The sequence below is a fragment of the Melospiza melodia genome, chromosome 22, assembly GCF_035770615.1.
Source record: "Melospiza melodia melodia isolate bMelMel2 chromosome 22, bMelMel2.pri, whole genome shotgun sequence".
Classification (NCBI taxonomy): domain Eukaryota; kingdom Metazoa; phylum Chordata; class Aves; order Passeriformes; family Passerellidae; genus Melospiza; species Melospiza melodia.
Window position 1 is genome coordinate 5,811,569 of NC_086215.1, and position 19,995 is coordinate 5,831,563.

Below are 19,995 nucleotides of genomic sequence, written 5' to 3' on the forward strand. Positions count from 1 at the left end.
CACAACAGCAAATCCAGAGCCATAAAACTCTTCTTGAATGTTTCACAGCTGGGCAAAACCTCCTTGAGCATCCAGATCCCATCACCCAGCATCATCACCATCACCCACATCCACCCCAGTGACACTGGCATGTCATCACAGGCCCCCAGCCGGGTAATAATTAGCATTGACTCCATGATTCACAGAAGACTGATCAATCTATTAATTATTCATCATTATTAAGAAACCCATTGGTTTTATAGACAGTTATGATACACCTGGACCTAATTGCTCCTCCAATCCAAACACCATCACCATTGGCTAATTAAGAACATTAAGAACATTTGTTTGGTAAACAAATCTTCATAGCACATTCCACACACAACAATAGGTGCAGCAGGTTAAGATAAGAATTGTTTTTCATTCTTTTCTCTGATCTTCTCACAGAACAGTGCCTGGGAAAGTTGTGTTTCTTTCTGTGGCCAGAGAGCTGCTGCCACACTGCCAAAGCTGGAAAGACACACAGAACTTGGCTTTGTGCTTGCTGGGATGTGGATGTGGAGCAGATAACACAGGGGTGGGTACAGGCACAGCTCTGTTGCTCTGCTCCAGCCCATGATGGGCAAAGCCCCAGGCACTGCTGTGCTGTGACACCCCTCAAACAAGCAGCATGAGCACCCAGGAATAATTCCAAGGCCCTGTGAAGCCTTGGGAAGCTCTCAGCCCTGCCTCTCAGAGCTGCACACGCAGCAGATTTCGCCAGTGACAAAGCATTCAGGCACTCTGCATTCTGCTGGATTCCTGCAAAAGGAACACACATGCTTGTCAAGAGCTTTAAGCATCTCCAAGATATTTTTTTCATCTTCAAAGCACAGTTTATACGTTAACCAATACCCACAGTGCATCCTGGGCAACAGAGCCCATCACCTGACAGGAGAGAGACAAAGTGATCAGAGAGGGAGGGAGGTCACAGAACAAGGCACTGATGGTGACAGACTTGACCTCCACAGGCTGTTTATTAGATCTTTACCCACAGCAGGCTGCAAATTAACCCTGACCCCTCTGGCCTCAATACCCCTGAGGCAATGCTGGGAGTCACAGCTTGGTTTATTCTCCTCGAGCCTCTCTCCTGCTGGGCCATCAGCACAATGACCCAATGCCCATCTCTGCTGTCCCTTTTTGGGGGTGTTTAATGTGAAAACAATCTGCCTGGCAATGAAACAGCACTAGAGGAATATTCATCAGCCCTGGAGGGCCACGGTGGTGCTGCCTGGAAGCAGCCCTGCATCCTCTATCAGCAGAGGGCCCCTGAGCTCACACGCCGTCACACTCACGCACACAGCCCTGCCAGCACTGAAATCATGAGTCAGGCATTAAAAAAGAATATAATGCAACTGGCACCCAAATGATGAGATTTTAAAAATAAATCAATTGCTGTGCTGCTTTGCTTTTTGTTGTTTTTTTTTTTTCTTTTCTTTTTCTTTTTTTAATATTTTCCTCCCCTAAATTTGCTTTAGGGTATAACCAAGCTTTTCCCTGCAAACTCAAGGGCTAGAAACTCCTCAGAGACCAAACCCAAATAAAGCCCTATGCAGTATTGACAGCATGATTATTTTTTTTTAAGATTGAGGATTTCAAGGCAATCACAGGATTCCAAAAGTTGGGACTGTCAATAAGGGAAACACCATTAAAAGCAGTGAGAAATAGTAAATTGGCACATCCCCATGGGCTGGGGTGGATGAGTTACCTCAGCACCAGGGCAGCTCTGTTCTCACTGTGGTGTCCCACATAGCAAATCCATGTCTGTGCTGCCAGCTCTCACCCCAATTAAAGCTTCCCAATTAACTTTTCACTGATAGCAATCAAGCTCCTGATACTCTCCCTTTCTTGGCCCACCTCCTAGATTTTCCAGCATATTTGGAGACGAATCTCCCTCTGTCCTTTCTTGGTCATGTTTCAAATCTCTTTAGAGGCCGTTTTCCATTAGCACTCTGTTCCCTCCAGGATCTGCAGCTCCTCTGAAATGAGGGAGTGAGAAAGGCAGGATATATTAGATCAGGGCACATATTTTCTGCTGGAGAGATGGGAGGGGAGGAGGAGATATTATTTACTAACTAACCCCACTGTTTATTAATGTAGGGAGAATTATTTTAGAAAAGCCAAAACCAACAAACCTGACAGCTCCTCCACCACCCACCCCTACAGCTCAGCCCCATCTGGTCCTCCCAGGGGGTTTCTCATTGTGGGTGGACAGCAAGGAGAACCATGCTCCCATCCTCCCTCCTGGCTTCTCCACTGAGCCACCACACAACCCACATGCCTGGAAAGAGAAGGTGAGGAGCTACTTTAGGTGGTGGAAAGGAGATTCTGGGCTGGGTCCTTGCACAGGATTGCTCCAGAGAGACGGAATTCTGTCAGGAGACATTGGCTCACCCCACATGGCACCAGGCTGGGGCTGGCAAGGGCAGCTTGTCATGCTTTAATTAAAACTTGGAAGCACAAAGCAACCTCCTGCCCTGGGGAGGGCTGAGGATGGGAATGGGAAACTGGCTCTCCAAAGCCTGGCATAATGGATGACCCCTGCCAGAGCCCGGGAAGGGCTGGCGAGCTGGAACGATCCATTACACACATTAAAATATTAACCTCGCTGGGAAGTGTTCAAGTGCCACCTGTGAGAGGAGCAGGGTGAGGGCAGAGCTCTGCAGGATCAGTTCTGTGTGGCCATCATTCCATTAGGGGAGCTTCACTTCCACACAGAGCCCTGACAGGGGCGGCAGCTCATGAGAGCCTGGTGTGATGCCCAGAGCAAGCTGGGAGCAAACTTCACTTTCATCTGCCTCTGGAGGGGCTGGAGGAGCCAGGCTCAGTGCAGGCAGGCACTGCCAGCCTCAGCAGCTCCTCTGAATTGTCATTAATTACCTGCCTTCTCACACGTGGCATGGAGCAGATCATTTTCCACCCACACAGCTCTGCCAGGGATCCCTGCCTGTCCTTCCCTGCCCCCTGTATGGGGCTCCTGCTCTCACATCCCAGAGCCAGCCTGTCACTATAGCACACCAAAGAAAACGAGCACACACTACTGTTCTTAAGGTGAAGGAAAAAAGGGAAGTTTATTTTTTGACTCTAACATTTATAGTTTTCTAAAAGTGACAGCGGATTGGAGGGTGACAGTGACACCTCTGCAATGACACTGGTCAAGCTAACAGTTTATTAACTCTCTCTTCTTCTATAAAGGAATGTAAACAATGAGTTATTTATAGAAAGTGTGTGAGAAAGTTCACTGCAAGAATGTCAATATCAGAAGGCTCAGAAAATCTTAAAAAAACAGGGTGACATCAGCAGTGCCAACATGGATCCCAGCTGAGGGTGCACTGCAAAACTCATAATCACGTTTTTTTTATAATTGTATATAACCCATAAAAGGCAGGGGACACTTGGGGAGGGATGGCAGCATCTGGCCAGCACTGCAGGGAGCCCACTGGGGACAGCCAGCCCCACCATGGCCTGGGTGCCAGATTAGACCAGCCCTGATGGATGAATCACCTGCCCTGCAGGCACAAGCTGCCTGCAAAAGAACAGCTCTGGCTCTGCATCTCTTCCAGTGAGTAAGCCCTGGATCTGACAGGGAGGGATGGAGAAGGACAAGCTCTGTGTCCTGAGTACATTAAGGGACACAGGGAAGCTGCTGGTGGCCCTGGCTGCATCCAGGGAGTGGGCTGGGCTCAGCACCTGGGAAGGATGGGGAAATCCATCAGTGACCAAAGCTAGTTCTTGTCAAAAAGGGCATTTTGGAGAAATTATGCAATTTGGGCAGCATAATTTCTACTGCCAGATCCTCTCCACAAGCCCATGAACATCTATGAACACACACAAACACACACACACACACACACACACACACACTCTGTAACTCTCCAGCTCTCCCAAAGGCACCTGCAGACACCCAAATGATACAGTTATAAATGAAACACACACTCCCCTCCCTGCCGGGACTCTCTGAACACACACCCAGCATCAGTAAAACCCAATTTATTATCAACATCTTGTGGCACAAATGCCCAGCGTGGTGCAGCACACCAGAACTCCCCTCCTGACCCTGCTCCCATCCTCACACAGCCCCATTCCACCTCCCACCACCTGCACTCGCCTGGATTCCCTCAGAAACACTTTTTTCCACTCTCTCCCTTTGTTCCAGGCCTCCTTAATGAAGCAGATTCACTGACAAATACCGCTGGGGGTTATTTATTCATGAAATACCAACACCGAGCAATTCTCAGAGCCTCCAAAGCACTCATCCCAGAATAAGCTCCAGAGCTTTGCAGTGGCTCTCCTCTCCAGCTCATCCTGAAGGGGATTAGTGGGTGTTATCCAACTCTGCTGCCCCTTTTTATTGCCTGCTAATGGTTAAAGACTTCAGTGCCTTATAAAGTTCACCATCGATGAGAAAAATAAAGAAAAGAATGTGAGTTGGAGACTAAGCCAGTGCCATCTGCTCCCTGAGCTGGGTTTGGAGAGGGATCAGGGTGGGAACTCGAGGTTCAGGAGTTTCTAAAGACAGGGCCCAGTGGCAGCACAGCCAGAGCTGCCCAGCACAGCCCAGCCAGGAGCAGGAGGGCTCATGCCCAGCACCTTGTGCTCTTTGCTGCTTCTATTGAGCAGGGAACTTCAGAGCTGCTGCCCCTGCAAACCAGGACAGAGCAATTTTCACCCAGATTCTGCATTTTTCAGCCCAGCAGCTGCCTGCCTGAGCAATTCTGAGCAGCTCTCCCACGATGCCCTGGAAAATTCATCACAGAAATGGGCACGAAGGGTGAGCAACACATGGATCCCAGCTGAGGGTGTACTGCAAAACTCACAATCACATTTATTTATAATTATATATAACCAATAAAACCCCAACGCTGCAGCTGCAAAGCCCAGATTCAGAAGCAAAGAATTGATCAGCACATGGGACTGGGACCTTGGCTGCAAGTGGAGCTTTTGGGAGCCCTTGGTGCCACCACCTGCAGCCCCAGCACTGACGCCGACAAGGGGGGTTATTTACAAACCACGAACGAGATGGGGCTGCTGAGGAACTGCCTTGAGCCGTTTTATTTTCCAGCATCAGTCTCATTCCATGGCTATGACAATGGGAAGATGCCACCAGCTCACATCCCAGGCAGCAGACACAGAACTTCATGTTACAACTCACTTTATAAGCTTCTTGACCAATCACACAAAGCAAAAGCACATTGACAGTAGTTCTATCCAACCACTATAAGCACACATAGCTTTGGTTAAAACAATGCTTGCTTATTTCAAATACAATACCTGCTTGTGAGCCTTAAAACACAATGCACAGAGCTCCATTATTAAGCTTCAACCTTCTTAATATCTTGCTAGATAAACTTTCTGTAGTTTAGAGAGTTATTCTAGACAAGCATTAATACACAGACCATTGTTCTATTTGTCCTCGGTTTTCTACAGTTTAAATATTTTTTCTGCTGACCAATCTCATGGCTGCTGCTTAGCTCCAATCACAATTTTGCTGTCTCTGAGGCCTGCCTTTTGCAGCTTTCCCAAAACCCTCTGATTTTGTGGATTCCCACACAGCACATGGCATTCCTGCCCTCAGCAAAGGCAGAGCCACCCTTTCCCCAGGAGAGTCCCCTCTCAGGACCCCCTGTGTGTCACCAATATTCATTTTTGCTCCCAGCTTCTGTGCTCTGGGGGTGATGATTTTCTTCACATTTTAGACAGGCAGCCAAGGCAACAAGAGAAGAGGATGGGAAGTGCTCACCGCTGCTGGATGGCCAACTGAAGATGCTTTCCAGGTTATTTTTAGTACTTTTAGCACTTCCCACACTCACACTACAATTCCAGCTGGGTCTGCTGCACTACAGGCTCAGCTGTTCTGTACTGAGAGCCATGCAGTTATACACCCAAATTATAATGAAAATGTAATAAATGATCACCTGAGAAAAGTGGCCTCCAATTTAAATGCAACAGAATATGTTTGTTTTTTTTCTGGGATTTCTTTTACTCTGCTCATTCTAATCTGCCTTGGATTCATTCGTACACCAGTCCTAAGGTAAGGAGGAGGATAAGTGAGGAGGTTCAGGTAAAAGTGAACCTTTCAATTTTTATTCTGCCTGTAGCCAGAACACCATTCTCTCTACAGCCCTTTCCTGCATCTCTGCAACATTTAATCATGGATCACAGAAGGGTTTGGGTAGGAAGGGACATTAAAGCTCATCCCATTCCACCCTGACATGTCAGGGACACCTTCCACTGTGCCAGGGTGATCCAGCCTGGCCTTGGGCACTGCCAGGGATCCAGGGGCAGCCCCAGCTGCTCTGGGCCCCCTGTGCCAGGGCCTGCCCACCCTCACAGGGAAGGATTTCTTCCTGACATCCATATCAGTGGGGAATGCAGCACCCAACTCCTACAGCACTGAGCCATGGGCCAAGCAAGTCCATCCCCACACTGACCAAGCTGGAATGCTCTGGAAAAGTTAATTCCCATCCCCAGCATTGGAGGAGCTCATGAGGTGGTGGCAGCTTCTCACCTGAACACTTCACAGCCTGAAACTTTGGCATGCTGCATCTCCTGCCTTTAACCAGGTGTCCCTGTGCTGTGCCTGCAGCAGATTTATTATTTCATGTAGGAAAAAAGTGATTTTTCTGCCCACTACACCGACAAGCACTTTTCAGCCACTGTAATAGTGCTGGAAGTTTTGAAGCAAAGCCACTATGCAGGTCCTCAGCTGGGAGAAATCATCTTCACTTGAGTGACACTGGAGAAGGCATTTCAACGGTGCTGTGCTGACATTCCACAGCTGATGAGCTGCTTGCTATAAATTTTCTGGGTAGTCTCGCTTCTTGTGGCAATACTATAATAAACACTTGCAAAAACGCTCTCCCAAAAACCTTGAGGTTGAAAGTGTGAAAAATTCCCCACCAAGCATCAATAATTTGCTGGAGATTCAATAAAAGCACCCCTCTGCCGGAGCGGTTTGAAGCTCGCTTCTGCAAGCAAAGGGCCAGGAATTTAATTACAGCAAAGCAAAGCAAAAAAACCCAAACACACTGGGACAAAAGTGAGCTGGGAAAGCACATCCCAAGGGATGCTGGGGTTCACAAGGACCCTGCACCTCGCTGCAGACCCCTCAGAGCCAGCACAGCTCTGCCATGTGAAGGAGCAGGGTATCACAGAGGAATTAAACTAGATAGTTTTAATTCTGAGTATTTTTCTTGCTTCAGGGAAGGTTGTGGCAGCAGTTTCAACCCTGCACAAGCCAAAGGAAATGCAGGAGGTGCTGGCTCAGTCTCCCAGGCAACGTCAGTGCTGGGAGGGTTAAGAAAAAGCACATGAGCCTTCAGAGGGATGGCAAGGCACGGTCAGGAAGTGCACTGGGAATTGCATGTGCCGGTACCTGCTGCAGCCTGTAATCCATCCCAAATTCAGCAGGATGCATTTCCAGTGTTCTGGATGCTCCTGTGTGCCAGGAACCTCAGCAGCAAAATGTGGGGTGGGGTGGGGTGGGATGGGATGGGATGGGAGGGGAGTTTGGAGCACTGCAGGTATGGGGACCCAGAACATCCCTCTGGCTGTCCTGAGCAGCCAACACCCCTGCCAGGGGGCTCAGAGACCCTGGCACAGAGCCCAAAACACCTGTGGGTTTGATTATGACCCATGGAGCAAATTACCAACCTTAGATGAAGATCAGCAAGCCACAACAGTTTAGGCAGAATAATAGTGAAGTTATCAGTGGGTGGAAAAGTAGATTTTGGGGTTTCTGGTATGGGGGTTCAGGAGGCAAGATGGAGGGATCTGGGTGTGTCCAGCCTTTCTCCTTCTTCTTCTTGGCCTCCATCTTCTGCTGTGATGGTGGCACTCACAGATTGGTTTAGAGTAGAAGCTCACTGTCTAACATAGGTGATGGGTATTGGGAAGTTATTGTAAACATTGCACATGTAGTTTTTACTATAAAGACATAACACTGCCCCGGGGGCAGGCAGTGTGCTTGGATTGTCCTGCTGGATGGACCTCAGTGGGGCAGGAGAAAGAATTTTATAGATAAGACACAATAAACAACCTTGAGACCGAGAAATGAAGAGCTCTGACTCCTTCAAGCACTGGGCTGGGAAAAGAGACTTAACATTCTCGGGATCGCAGTGACCCAGAAAGGCCCTGAGATGCAGATGTTCTCAACGGGACAGAAATCCCAAAACAAGCACCTGGGGACAGCAGCCAGGAGGAAACCCAGCACTGCCAAGCATTGTGTCCCCCCTGACCACCCAGCAGATGTGATGGGCACTGCCAGGGACACACCAAGGTCCATCAGGCATCCAAGCACAGAGCCATCACACTGGCCTGGGCACACAGAAGAGGTGCAATGCACGGAATTATCGGTGATGCCAGGACAACCTTAATGCAGTCTCCAGTAATTTTGCCTTTGATGAAGGTGTTGACTCCAAGACCACATCCAGAAGGGTTATCCTAAGGACCCATCTCTCCCCAAATAGCAAAGGTGATGGTGCCAGGCTGCAGCCAGGAGCTCTGGGATGCCTGAAACAGTCCAGAGCTGTTCAGGCATCCCAAAACCCACCCCTGGGTACCTACAAACACCCACAGCTCCTCAGCCCCCTGCAAATGACTTCCTCTGCAGCTTCTCAGTATCTTGTTTTCTCTTCCTTGGAGGACACATAGCTCCTACTTTATTGTACTCTATCCAGGCACTGTTCTGCATGCACAATTACTTAGCTCCTCGTGGCTGGCTTATGCTTTACTCAACACCAAGAAGCAGCACTATTTCACAACAAATAAAGTGATTAAGTTCCAAATCTCCCTCTTATCATTCCCATTTTACAGACAGGGAGCCAAAGCACAGGCACAGTGATGTAAAAAACATCCACTCCGTTACGTGCACCAAATCTGAGACATTTAGATGTGATTTTTCAGAGTGCTTAGCATTAAATGACACTTTCCCTCCTCAAAGTACAGCTCTCATTGACTTCAGCTGAAGTTTTTACAGCTTCACATTAATGCAGATCATTCCCAGAGCAGGTTCATCAGCCGTGCTGAGCGAGGCAAAGGTGAAAAACTAGGATATGATCATGCCATTAAAGAGGATTCCATAATGCATATGCACACAGGGGCTGCCTGAAGGCTGCACAGCAAACCAACCCTGGCACTTCCAGCTCTGGAGTTCTGCAAACTTGATAATATTTGTTAAACAGGAGCTGTTGGGGGTTTAATTCTGGGCAGGGAGAAAGGTGTTCAGCGTGGACAAAGAGTATATTTTCCAGCTGTAGGATGCAGAATCATTCCACCTTTGGTGGGAAGAGCTCTCCCTGGGGCAAAATCACCTGGGCAGGCTCCTCCCTGAGTGCCCCCTGCCCTCCCACTGCTTGTCCACTGTTGGGGAAGATGAAACAGGAAAGCCTTATAAATATGATTGTCTGGCAAAAGATTTTGAGAATATGGAAACTATAAGTGAGATTGAAATGAAAGCAAGCTTTGAGATCCCTCAGTTACTGAACAACTGGAAAACAATGGTGTGGCCAGCTGAAGGTGATCCCCTTTGGATGGAACAACACCCTCTGCTTGCAGACAGGCCCAAGGCTCAGAGCAGACCCTACAGCTTGGCAGAAGGGGCCCAAAGAGGAGTTTGTAGGGTTTAAAATGTAACACAGTGTGGTAATGTAATGATTCTTATAGGCTGTATGTAAATGCTGTAGGATTTGTACCTTGTACTAGATTGGTTAGTGAGAATCAGAATATTCAACACAGAAGATTTATGGAATTGTAACGGGAACCTCGCTCCCTTACCCTCTTGCTCTCTTACCCTTTTACCCTCTCATCCTCTCTCCCCTCTCTTCTCTCAGTCCTGCTCTGAGCTGTGTTTGGCAGCTCCCAGCAGGGCCCTGCACCCAGGCCCTTTGCAATAAACCCCAAGTTCCAGCCCTGGCTGCAGAGATCTCTCATCTCTGTCCATCCCCACCATCCTACCCCCCAATATTCCAACAGTCCAGTATGTTCCATTCCTCTCCCCCACCCTCCCAGCTCCCCCAGCAGCCCCAAACTGGGTGGTTTTGGCCAGCTGCTGTCTCTGTGCTCAGGGATGGACAAATTGCTGCTGGCTTTCATGGCTAAAGCCAAACAAGGCTTCACGCTGTGTGCAGCAATTCGAAAAGCAAGTTTTTCAAAAAAAGCACTTCTGAGCTGGACAAATTAAGGCAATTCTTTGCCTCTAAAAGAAAGGCCCTCCACAAAATGCCTGCCTCAATCCTCTGCAACAGTGTTGCCTGGGGCGGGAGAAACAGAAATCTCAGAAGAAATAAGCAATCAAGCAAGAGGGAGACAGAAGGCCTGAGATTTCTCACCCTAAATTATTACAGGCTGAAAACATCATGAGATGGGTCAGGCCTCTCCAGGACCAGGCAGTGATTGCAGCCCTGCCCAGGCAGGTTCAAACGCAGCACAGATTCACGTGGATTCCAGGTGACATGGCAAAAAAGTGTCATTAACGGCAAAATTGCCATTAAACTCATTGCTGTGAGGAGCTCTGGGCATCTCCTCACCACCTCACCTGCATCCACTCCAATGTGGGATGTCACATGCTGGAGAGAACAGGAGCATCCAGCCACCCTCCCCCTGGCTTTGCCCTTCCAAGCCATCAGCAAACCAAGATTTCAGGTCCCAGCTTGTCCAGCATTCCCAAGGCATGAGCTAAAGGATTTTCCCATTTAAACCAGGTATATATTCTAGCCCAAACAGGAACTTGGCTGTGCCAGTTTCCATCTCTCCACCCTGCTTCCCTGGCTGAGAAACTGGGAATTTGCTTGCTGGTGGGGCCAGAAAGACAAGAGAGAAGGTGGAAGGACCCTAAGCCATGTACAGCATCCATCCCCTACTCCTGGGCCCCACTGTCCCCCACAGAAGCAGAGATGTCCTACACTGTCCCATGGGACACATCCAGTGTGGGGCTTTGGTCATCCCGAGCATTTTGCAATGGCAAGCTGGAAAATGCCAGCTTGGAACTCAGACTTCTGCCTCTGCTCAGGCATGAACGACTCACTGGGCTTTTCCTTCTCTTTGACACCATTTTGGGGTATTTTATACAAGTTTTTTTGTCCTAGTGGTCTCTTGTGGATCTGATTCTGGAGCAATTCATGAGGACCATGAGGAAAAGTTGGATTTTACAGGGAAGCTGGGAGAGGGAGGTGCCACAGCCCAGACTCAGCCCCTCTCATTGCCCAGCCACTGGGAGGGGGTTCCAATACACAGAATAAAGTGTCAAGATGTGGTGCTGATAAGCACTTCAGAAACGCTGATAGAATTAGATGGGATAAATAGGAAACAGCCAGGGCTGCTGGATCAGATATCCATGTCCTGATTTTTCACAGATGTTCCCATCGATCCGCTGGGAACAGACAGCCCTGAGCTCCTCACAAACAGGGTGCCAGGGACCAGCCAGGCAGGAATGGCTGCTGGGAATGCAGATCCCTCTGGAATGCTGGCTGCAGGCAGGTCTGTCAGAGCTCAGTGCATCCCTCTGGGTGTCCAGAGCTGCTGAGGACCCCGCTGGGGGCTCAGAGACCCTGGCATGCTGCCCAGAACCCCTGGGGATGTGATTGTGACCCTTGGAGCAAGTTACCAACTTTGTATGAGGACCTGAAAGTCACAGAAGTTTAAATAGTGTAATAAAAAAATTATCACAGGGTGAAAATGTAGATTTTAGGATTTTTGGAATGGAGGTTTTGGGGACAAGATGGAGGAACTTGGGTGTGTCCAGCCTTTCTTCTTCTTCTTGTTCTCCATTTTCTGCAGTGCTGTTGGCACTTTGGGGTTGGTTTAGAGTAGAAGCTCACTGTCTAACATAGGTGATAGGTATTGGGAATTAAGTGTAAATATGTTATAGGTAGTTTGTAGTATAAAAGGACAACACAGAGTGCCTGTGGCTGCCCTGCTGAGCAGATCTCAGCTGGGCAGAAAGAAAATTTTAAAGATAAGAATTAATGAACAACCTCAAGACCGAAAAGTGAAGAGCTCTGACTTGTTCTTTGGACGTGCAGACTGAAACAGAGACATCCTGCACATCTCGGGGCAGCAATTAACAACCAAACTCTGAGCCAGCTGCAGGAACCAGCCCTGAGCACCACAGCTCAGCAGAGCAACACCAAGCTCTGCCATAAAGCTCCATCCAGATGAACCCTGCTGAGATCCCCACATCTGGGTGACCTTCACCAACCCCTCTGCATCCCAGGCATCACCAGATCCCAACTTTTGTACCTTCCAGCCATGGCAGAGGGTGAGCAAGCTGCCCACATCAGAAAACTTCACACAGCTGCAAAATGAGAGGGGTGAGAGCCCACAGGAAGCAAAAATGAAGGTTTGGAAACAAACAAACAAACCTGTCAGCTGTATTACAGAAAACATCACACACCTGGGTCAGTTACTAAGGACAGAATTAGAAACGCTGATAGAATTAGATGGGATAAATAGGAATCAGTCAGGGCGGCTGGATCAGATATCCGTGTCCTGATTTTTCACAGACGTTCCTATCGATCCGCTGGGAACTGGGTGCCAGGGACCAGCCAGGCAGGAATGGCTGCTGGGAATGCCCTGATCCCTCTGGAATGCTGGCTGCAGGCAGGACAGCCCTGCAGGAGCCAGCCCTGAGCACCACAGCTCAGCAGAGCAACACTAAGCTCGGCCATAAAGCTCCATCCTTCTGAGATCCCCACACCTGGGTGACCTTCACCAACCCCTCTGCATCCCAGGCATCACCAGATCCCAACTTTTGTACCTTCCAGCCGTGGCAGAGGGTGAGCAAGCTGCCCACGTCAGAGAAGTTCACACAGCTGCAAAATGAGAGGGGTGAGAGCCCACAGGATGCAAAAATGACGGTTTTTATTTGGAAACAAACCTGTCAGCTGTATTACAGAAAACATCACACACCTGGGTCAGTTACTAGGGATACATTTATGCATATGCATCCATATATGCATAGCTTTGCTGCTATATATAGCACCTTCCATCAGCAACACTCACTGGCTCAAAAAAAAAGCCAGATGAATGTCCACAGACAGAGGAACTGAGGCACAACCAGCTTATTTACAGCTCATTTCCACAAGTACTCTTTGAAGTTAGAATCCAATTAATTTTATACCTGGGGAGCGATTTGCATTGGGTTTTCCATCTGTCTGGGCAGGTTTTTCAGAAGGGCTTGGCTCTGTCTAGGCACCTGAAGCAGACTGGGTTTCCCAAGGTGTTTGTCACAAGGGCAGCACTCTGTTCTGGAAGCCACTGAGCCCTTCTGAGGACACCACATCCAGGGGTTTGGTCTCCAGAGGTGAGGAGCAACCTGACCTGCTGCTGCCTTTGGTAGGCACCCATCCCACCCCTCCCTGGAGATGTTGGCACCTCAGAGCAAAGAATTTCCTGCCCCGGAGAAGAACAGGAGTTTGTGATGGTTTGGATCCCTGAGCAAGCTCAGCCCAGGATCAGAGACACCGCTGCTGGCTCAGGGCAGGTGATGGGGAAGGGCTGGACCGCCCTGTGCAATGGGCACATCTCATAAAATCACTTTGGTTATTGCCCAAAACTGCAGCCACACTGCCAGGAGGGTTCTGTCACAGACACATTTTCTGAAAAATCCTTTCCTTAGGATTTTTTCTCCTGAGAAGCTGGGAGGCCTCAGGAACAAAATGTAAACAATGGTTATCTGCTGCTGTGGGATGCAACAGGTGCATCTGGGATTGGTCTCATGTGGTTGCAGAGCCTTGTTCAGCCCTGCACTCACTGCAGGACCACCCTCCCTCCTTCTCCTGCGCATCGTACTGCCCTCACCACCTTTATTTCAGTGTTTGTCTTAATTGAGAAGACTAAATGGAAAAGCCTCCGTGCTAATCAAGGGGGTGAGAAGGATGCCCAAAATGTAATTTGCTTCCTTTAAAAGACATTAGAAGGGCTTCAAATCTTGGGGAATTGGCCATTCCTCCAGTGATCTGTAATCCCCTCAATGACCCATGGGACACCTGCCACTAGCCCAGGGACAAATGTCCCCTCAATGACACTCATATTCCCTCAGTGACACTCATATTCCCACAGCATCACCTGAGGAGACACCTCTCCCTCAGTGTTCACTGTGGTCATTACAGATTACCTCAGATTTTCTTCCCAAAATATTCCTTCAGTCCCTTGCAGATTACCTTAGATTTTACCCCCCAAAAAAAGATCCTTCCAGCCATTAAAAATGGTTTTATCACTAAATTTTCTCTGCCCAACCTCCCCAGATTACCTCAGATCTTTCCCCAAAACCAACTTTCTTCCCCCAGAAATCCTAAATCACTGCTTCAATTCTCTTCAGCGAGCCTTTCCTGATCTGCAGTGCCATGAATCACATCCCACATCCCAGCATAAACCAGGATCTCTGATCCAGGCAATGGCTGCAAAACACCAATTTTGGACTTTTGAGGAAGAGACAGAGCTCCAAATGCTCATGAAAGCCCCAGGGGCCAAAGTTTCCCAAGCAAAGAGCTCCCACAGGAGCCCTGGCTGCAGCATCCCCTGGCTGTAATGAGCTGCCCCACAGGCTCCCTCCTGGCTCTGCAGCTCGTGGGGTAATTGCTGCACATTTTTAGCCTTGCCTGCAGCCATATCGTACAGCAAAGGCTGCCAAGCTGTGTCCAGGGCCAGGTGTGTTCAGGAAAAAAAGAATAAGCAGCGTCTAAAAAAAAGAAGGGAAAAAAAAAAAAAGAAAAGAAAAATGAGTAAAATCTGATGCTAAATCTGATGCTAAACTCTGTTGCATCCAGTTTTTTTTTTTGGATGAACCAAATTGGCTGCCATTGAAGCAAATGGCAGATGAAGAAAACATTGACTTTCTGCTTGGGTCAATAAACAAGATAAATTGAGTGTAGAGCTGGATGTGGGTCAGGGAACATCATCATTTGCCTGAGGAGGAGAGAGGGTTAAAGGCAGGGAGGCTGAAGCAGGGCATGGCTGTATCCCATGTAAGGGTGGTTCAGCTGGGAGCGCAGCACTGGCAGGCAGGAATTGTGCTGGCTCTGCTTGGAGCTGTGCCATGGGACTGGGTCTGATGCGTTTAAAATAGATGATTCCAGACCCAAACCCTGAGATCTGGGGACAGGGGATTGCATTCCTACAACTGAGCATCTGCTGGTGCCAGGGGCTTTGTCCAGAGTGGGTACACAGCCTGTGCAGGGCTGAGAGCTGAGTGCTGCTGGTCCTGGAGTGCCCAAACCAACCCTGCCCCAGCCCTGAGAGGCCAAGCATGGGATTCAGCTCATCCACAGATACACACAATTGGTTGCTCCAAATTTCTCACAGGGAGAAATTGGCTCATTTGTGGGTGATCCCCTGTGACAGTGTTCACGGGGGTTTTCAGGTGAGGGAAGAGACGAAAATGTTGACTCTATGTTCAGAAGGCTTGGTTTATTATTTTATGATATACATTACACTAAAACTGTATTAAGAAGAAAAGAAGGACAAGTTTCATCTCAGAAGAGTAGCTAAGCTAAGAATAGAAAGGAATGGAATGATAACAAAAGGCAGCTGTCTCGGACTCTGTCTGAGATAACTCGGCCTTGATTGGCCATTAATTACAAACATCCAAGGTGGGCCAATCAAAAAATCCACCTGATGCATTCCACAGCAGCAGATAATCATTGTTTACATTTTGTTCCTGGAGCCTCTCAGCTTCTCAGGAAGAAAAAATCCTAAGAAAGGATTTTCATAAAAAGATGTCTGTGACAATCCCCCTGCCCTAAGGCAGTGAAAAGGAGCTGATCCATGCCCTGAGTCCCACAGAGCAGATCTCCAATGGTTAGAGAAGGCACCCTTGGGGATTGGCTTGGATACAGACCTAGAGGTGCTCTATGCTACTCCTGAGGACCATTAAATCAGTCCCTGCTTGTAATAGATTCCAGGGAGATGGAGCAGTGAGGCCTTGACATCGCCCACAGCATCAGACAGGTAAAACACACCTGGGGGAGACATGAAAGGCCTGCAGCAGAGCTGCACAGCGGCAGAGGTTGCAAGGAATGCATCAGGGAGCCAGTCCCACAGGCAGTGATGAGAGCCACAGGCAGGTGTGCATGTGATGGGAACATTCCTCCCCTCAGGCCAGCCAGATCTCAGCCATCAGGCTCCTTTCAGTTGCCACAGCGTGTCATGGTGAAGGATATTAGGTTTGAACCACAATTCACAGCGGTGTAGGACGTGGTTGTCACCATCCCTGCCTGATTAGATCTGTCAGAATCCATCAGCAGGAACTTTGCCTAGGAACCCTCTCTCCAGCTGCACATTTAGCAACAGGAGATTGATGACAGCAGATTAAAAAGAAGGGTAAAAAAGAAAGACAAGAGCATGTTTGCACACTGCAGGACCACCCTCCTTCTCCTGCACATCCTACTTCCCTCACCACCTTTATTTCAGTGTCTGTCATAATTAAGAAGACAAAATAGAAAAGCCTCCATGCTAATCCAAGGTCTGCCTTGAGGGGCTGAGCAGGATGCCCAAAATGTAATTTGCTTCCTTTAGAAGAATTAGAAACAACCACACAGACATGTGGCCTTCCATGGTCCCACCCCAAACCCTGCAAACCACCAGAGAGCAATGGGTGAAGATCCAGGAGCATCCCTCAGGGTCCAGGGCAGCCTGCAGGCAGAGAGGGGACTGTGAGTATCAGGAGGGCTCTCAAAGGGGCAGGGAGTGAGGGAGGGCTGGTCCCCTCCCCAGTGTCCATAGCAGGATGAACCCATGGCAGGATGAACCCCACTGCTCATCCCTCAGCTGTCGGGATCTCTACTTGTCAGAGTGACCCCGAGAAAAGTTAGAAAATCTCTTTTCCCAGCCTGGTGTTTGATGAAGGAGTCAGGGCTCATCATTTCTCACTCTCAAGGTTGTTTATTGTTCCTTATCTATAAAATTCTTTCTCCTGCCCTGCCGAGGTCCATCCAGCAGGACAGTTCCAGGCACTCTGCCTGCCCCCAGGGCAGTGTTATGTCTTTATGCTAAAAACTACGTGTACAATTTTACAATTATTTTCCAATACCCATCACCCATGTTAGACAGTGAGCTTGTACTCTAAATCAATCTGTGAGTGCCACCATCACAGCAGAAGATGGAGGCCAAGAAGAAGAAGAAGGAAAAAGGCTGGGCACATCCAGATCCCTCCATCTTGCCTCCTGAACCTCCATACCAGAAACCCCAAAATCTACTTTTCCACCCCGTGACAACTTCACTAATATTCTACCTAAACTGTTGTGGCTTGCTGATCTTCATCTAAGGTTGGTAATTTGCTCCACGGGTCATAATCAAACCCGCAGGTGTTTTGGGCTCTGTTCAGGGTCTCTGAGCCCCCTGGCAGGGGTCTGGGCTGCTCAGGACAGCCAGAGGGGTCTTCTGGGTCCTGACACTCAGCCTGCCCCACTTCACACCACAGCAGCGAGAGAGCGATGCCAGCCCAGTGCCCTGTGAGGAGAGGTGAGCATCACCCAGAGCCTCACCCAAAATACAAGCCAAAACTCCCCTTGGGCTGCACACACAAAGGCCAAAACATTGATTTTTCAGCCAATAAGCAGCAGCAGAAGAAAACCTCTGCAAATGTGACTCTTGGAAGAAGAGTCAAGCTGGAGGTTTTTGGAGGCAGAGCTAGCTGGAGAGGCAAACCTGGGGATTTCTGAGCAGGAAAACAGTCAGTGGTTCTATTTTTGCCATTTCATCCAAACAAACTTCATAGCAAAGGGGATCATAGCAAAGACTGAGCTTTACATGTTTCTCCAAGTTTTCCTCCCAATGGAAGGAGCACTGCAGAGCTGGAGCACTGCCTGGTCACTGGCCTGAGGGCAAGGAACTTGCTTTTGGCATCTGCACTAATTCATAGTAGAAGATTCTCATTTAACTTCAGCAATATTCACCTCCATCTATCCAAAACCAAACTGGGTGTAAAGAAATGCCAATGACATCAGAGCTCCTGAGGGCCTGCCCTGCCACAGGAGAGCATTCCCAAGAATAAAGCTCCGAGCAGGAGCTGACATTTGGGATCCTCTGCAGCCCCAGAGGGTGAAACACTGTCTGACAGTGGGCAGGCTGCAGAGTGTGCCAGTGCTGCAGCCTCCTCATCTGTAAAACAGGGACAACAGCAGCTACCTGCCTCCCACTGTGCCACACAGTCAATTAATGTTCCTTTGAGTTGGGAAGATTAAAAGCGGCGTAAAACCGCAAAATAGAGGTTTATTATTGTTATGAATGAAGCCTCCACTCGTTCCATCAGTGCCCCTTACAGCAGTGCTGCTGCAGACACTGTGAATTGCTCCCAGTGGCTTCACTGCTGCTGGCATTTAGGGGTTTGACTGGAGACTTCCAAGGAAGAGCTTTGAACATCTTGGGGAAGAAGAAAGAGAGAGGGAACAAACAGAAATTTCCACCATGTTTTATGCTTTGCACTTGGAGATGATGCTCCCACAATGCTCCCACCATCCTGGGGGCTGGTACAAAACAAACCACAGACAGCAGCATTGTCTCCCTGATTTTTTAAGATTTTCTGAGCCTTCTGATGTTTACATTCTTGTAGCAAACTTTTTCATGCACTTTCTGTAAATATCTTGGTTTGCATTCTCTTATGGAGGAGGAGAAATTTGATGGACGGTTGGTGTGTCCAATGGCATTGGAGAGGTGGCACTGTCACCCTCCAATCCACTGCCACTTTTGGAAAACTATAAATGCTGGAGTCAGAAAATAAACTCCCTCTTTTCACCTTGAGAACAGCGGTGTGTGCTTGTGTTGTTTTGTGTCCTATAGTGACACAGCATCTCTTTACCTCCTTTTCTCTCCCTCTTTACCTGCACAGGCTGCCATATTCTGGCATGGGGAATTTCAGAGCAGGTTGTACTGTGAGGGCACAGAAACACCAAACTGGGATCACACTGCTTTAGGTAGAGTTTAAGAGACTGCTTCTATTTTTAACAGGTGGGAGAGGTGTAGCACAAGGAGCAAACCAGGGGCAGAGCAATGTGGCCTAATTATGCAGGGGCATGGACAGATCCCTTGTTCCAGCTGTTCCCAGATGTTGGCATCACCCAAATCATGTCCTGTCTCAGGGGCACTGAGGCCACAGGAACCCTCCTCACTCATCCCCTCACCCTGGGACTCTCTGACCCCTAAAAACCTTCATTTACCTTTATCCAATGCCATAAGATCAAACGTGGAGGAGCAGCTGCCCAGTGCCTATCACAACCCCTGAGCCAATCCCCAGTCCCTGTCCCAGTCCCATTTTCTCAGTCCCTGCCCTGCCACAGGTGGTTTTCAGTTGGTAAAACCAGATTAACACACAGGAAAAGGAAGTTTAGGTCCTGATTCAAGTACTTCAGGCAAATCTCCTTTTTCCACCTGCATTCCCTGCATTATTTAACAGAGGACCTGAGACCGTGTTCACAGGGGTCTGAGGATGAGGGAAGAGATGAGGATCTGACTCCATGTTTCAGAAGGCTGATTTATTATTTTATGATATATATTATATTAAAACTATACTAAAAGAATAGAAGAAAGAATTTCATCAGAAGGTTAGCTAAGAATAGAAAAAGAAAGAATGATAACAAAGGCTTGTGTCTGGGACAGAGAATCTGAGCCAGCTGACTGTGATTGGCCATTAATTAGAAACAACCAAGATGGGCCAATCACAGATGCACCTGTTGCATTCCACAGCAGCAGATAATCAATGTTTACATTTTGTTCCTGAGGCCTCCCAGCTTCTCAGGAGGAAAAATCCTAAAGAAAGGATTTTTCAGGCTACAAGGACCAGCATCATTTCCTTGGCTGCCCCTTGCACATCTTCACCCTGCATCCCCCCAGGCAGAACCCCCTCCTTTGAGCCTCTGCAGCACCTGGCATCCTGCTTTGCTGACCCTGCAGCCATCTCTCCATGCCCTGGCACTGCAGTCCTGACCTGGCACAGCAGCCCGTGGCTCTCCATGCCCCCAGCACTGCCACTCACCCTCTGCAGAC

The 19,995-nt window shown here is 48.7% G+C and overlaps 1 protein-coding gene across 1 annotated transcript in view; it reads right to left on the reverse strand.

Annotated features, from left to right (window-relative positions):
* Window positions 1-19,995, reverse strand: part of ASTN2 (astrotactin 2) — a 361,347-nt gene that overhangs the window by 167,775 nt on the left and 173,577 nt on the right. The gene's annotated exons all lie outside the window — the stretch shown is intronic.